Below are 3,749 nucleotides of genomic sequence, written 5' to 3' on the forward strand. Positions count from 1 at the left end.
GCCAAGCAGGGGCAGAGTGTCTGGTGGGCGACCAGGTGGGCGACCAGAATGAGGCAAAGGGTCTGACAGACGCCTGGGGGCCTTGTTGGAACCGACGAGAACAAGAATCATCCCCTTGGCCAGGCTTGCAAAGACGCAGTCAGAGGATGAGGTCGGGGTTGCAGCACCAGCTGTGGCTGGGGTTGCTGGGTCAGCGACGGTTGGGGTTGCAGGACCAGTGGCTGGGGCAGTCGCAGCACCTAGGACACTGGAGACAGGGACACCTAGGACAGGACCAGGAGCGCCTGGGGTAGGAACGCCTGGAACAGGGGCAGGAACACAGATGCCTGGGAGGAGGACAGGGGCACCTGGGACAGGGGCGCTCAGCACAGGGGCGCTCAGGACAGGGGCGCCTGGAGTGGAGACTGCGAGGTCCGGGTCGGCAGCGGAGGCTGCGGGGTCCGGGTCGGCAGCGGAGACTGCGGGGTCCGGGTCGGCAGCAGAGACTGCGGGGTCCGGGTCGACAGCAGAGACTGCGGGGTCCGGGTCGGCAGCAGGGGCGGCTGCGGGGTCCGGGTTGGCAGCGGGGGCGACAGCGGAGTCCGGGTCGGCAGCAGCATCGGGGCTGCCTGGTTCACCGGGGCTGGAGGCATCGGGGCTGCCTGGTTCACCGGGGCTGGCGGCATCGGGGCTGCCTGGTTCACCAGGGCTGGGAGCATACAGGCTGTCAGGCTCAAGGCTGCCTGGCTCATCCGGACTGTCGACTTCCAGACTACCCGGCTCACTCGGGCTGGCGGTATCTGGGGCTTCGGCATCCGGGCTGTCGGCCTCCAGACTACCTGGCTCACTCGGGCTGGCGGCATCTGGGGCGACGGCATCCAGGCTGCCTGGTTCACTTGGGCTGGCAGCATTCGGGCTGTCGACCTCAAGGCTGCTTGGCTCATCCGGGCTGTCGGCCTCCAGCCTACCCGGCTCACTCGGGCTGGCGGCATCTGGGGCTTCGGCATCCGGGCTGCCTGGTTCATCCGGGCTGGCAGCATTCAGGCTGTCAGGCTCATCCGGGCTGTTGGCCTCCAGACTGCCTGGGTCACTCGGGCAGGCGGCATCTGGGGCTTTGGCATCTGGTTCATTCGGGCTGTCGGCCTTCAGGCTGCCTGGCTCACTCGGGCTGGCGGCATCTGGGCTGGCGGCCTCCGGGCTGGCAGCATCTAAGACTGCGGCATCCGGACTGGCGGCCTCCGGGCTGCCTGGTGCACTGAGACTGGGGGCATCCGAGCTGGCAGCCTCTGGGCTGCCAGGTTCACTTGGACTGGGGGCGTCCAGGGCTGCTGCATCCAGGCTGGAACTTCAGGAACGGCAGCTGCCGTCACCGGGAGAGCAGGGTTAAGGGCGGCATCTCTCTCCAGGGCAGAGGCAATGGCGGCCTTGAAGCTGTCCATGCTAACCCGGTCGTAGACCCACAACAGCACCGCCTAAAAAGCCCTGAGGCTGGAGCACTCGGGACCTTGCTTCTCCCACAAAGCGGTTGCCAATGCCAAGGCCTTGCCTGAGAGCAAGATTATCATGTAGGCAATTCTCGAGCGGTCGGAGGAGAAAACCTCTGCAGCCACCCGGATTGCCATCATAGAGTGGGAACCACGGAGGAGGTTGGTCCCGTTGTTGCCGACGGTTCAGTTGTTGCTGGCGACGAGCTAGATCCTCCTGCTGGCGGTCAAGATCCTTCTGCAGCTGCAGCAAGACCTGCTCGCGCTGAAGCAGCTTCTTCAACGTCTGCGCCAACCTCTTGCATCCCTGTTGGGCACTACCTGCTGGGTCCATGTTGATCGGGTCGTTCTGTCAGGATCGCTCTCGGGGATGGGACCCGAGTCGCTGGATTTGGGAACCAGCGTTTCAGCCAAGTGTGTCAGAGAGGACCCAATAGCAGGATGCAGTTCAAAACTTGGTTTCTTTATTATTTGCAAAAGATGTACTCCAAGCAGCGATATTCCAAAACACAAAAGATCAGGTGCAGGCAAAATGCCAAAAACTAGAGGTACAAAATGTAGCTTTCAGGCGGACCTGAATACAAAGCTACCTGAGGCGGCTTGAGAACCGCGATGCGACACGTACCTTAAATCACACACTTGTCTCCCTGGGAGAAGACCAAGCCCAAAAAGTGCGTGAGAGCACTAGCTGTGTGGTTAGGCACTGCGTGTCTTTGCACAAAGACTAAGTGCTTGAGAGCACTGCTGACTAAGTGCTTGAGGGCACTGCTAGCTAAGTGCGTGAGCGTACTACCAAAAACAAGCTAGGAACAAAAACAGTCTAACGACCCGATAAGGTGCAGAGGGATTAGTCAGGTATTTTTACCCTGGCTAATTAACAGAAGTGACAATCACAAAATACAAGACAGGTGAGGGCACACAATGGAAAACAGATGAGGGCATACAATGGGAAACAGGTGAGGGAACATAACGAGAAACAGGTGAGGGAACATAACGGGAAACAGGTGAACACACAAATCACAACAAAGGCACATGTGGACACAAATAAGTCCATGATGTCCTTTGGCCACCAGAGGCCGCCAATGTCCTAAATGGTTGCCCGAAGTCGTGACACCGTTATGACTGTACAGTCTGATTGTCGGGCTGACTAGCTCTGGAGAGACTTGAATAAGATAGCGATACATGCGTTATACACATTCATATCATCAACATTTTTTATTTTAAACAAATTTTAAACAGACATGGTACTTACAATACACATTATGTGGTACATCATCGCTGGTTTGGGGGTTGATTATCGGCCCGTTCACTGCAAAATAGTACCGCTGTTAATTACAAGCTAAAAACTAATTACATCATGTTAAACCATATTGATGTATCCAACTCACACAATTCCTCGTGTTTCTTGTCGTAATTACGCACTGATAACCCAAAGGTCTCGGCATCCTCTAAAAATAAAGAAATAAGCCTATATATTAAACAATAGTTAGTATACAGCCAGACTACTATGGAGCAATACACACAGAGTCATATAGCCATCATAGCTACGTAGCTACGGGTTGGCTACGATTGTTTCAACTCACCTAGATTAATTCCGTCCATCCTTCTTCTGCTGTGCTGTCTTTAGCCTGTTTGAAACCCCCGCTTGAAGATGCATTGAGACTAAAACCACTATTTAACCACATGGATGGGCTGCTGTAAACACGGCTCACGGGGATGCGTCATGTATCCGTATCACGACCATGACGCCTCCTAACACCTCCGAATCCCCAGGGGTATTAACGTGATCAGCATCTAACATTTCAAAATCTATATACCTATATTTTGAGCCTAATACCTCTTGGTTAAACCATTGCTGTGTTATAATCTTTAGCTGTTTACTATGATTCCATAAAATCCAAACACATAGGCCTAATGCCTATACGTTTGAGACGATGCCATTTGTAACATAATATACCAAGCTCATGACCATCAGTTTATTTATATATAACATTCTCAATATATTATAGGTATCCCTCACCATTAGAGTATGAGTAGCTATTAATCATATTCATTCATTACTGCTATAATTGCAAACATGTAATATTCTATCGGATTCTGATGTGTGTGTGTGTGTGTGTGGGTGTGTGTGTGTGTGTGTGTGTGTGTGTGTGTCTAGAGGCCTTTTGGCATCTTTTGCCCATCAAGCAAGCTTCCCCTCTAAACACCCTCGTGCCTCCCCAGGCTTTTGAAGCAGGACTCCCCACGGATACCGCATCTTGAACCGTCCAAACACCTCAGAATATC

This window comes from Clupea harengus, chromosome 23, assembly GCF_900700415.2.
Source record: "Clupea harengus chromosome 23, Ch_v2.0.2, whole genome shotgun sequence".
Classification (NCBI taxonomy): domain Eukaryota; kingdom Metazoa; phylum Chordata; class Actinopteri; order Clupeiformes; family Clupeidae; genus Clupea; species Clupea harengus.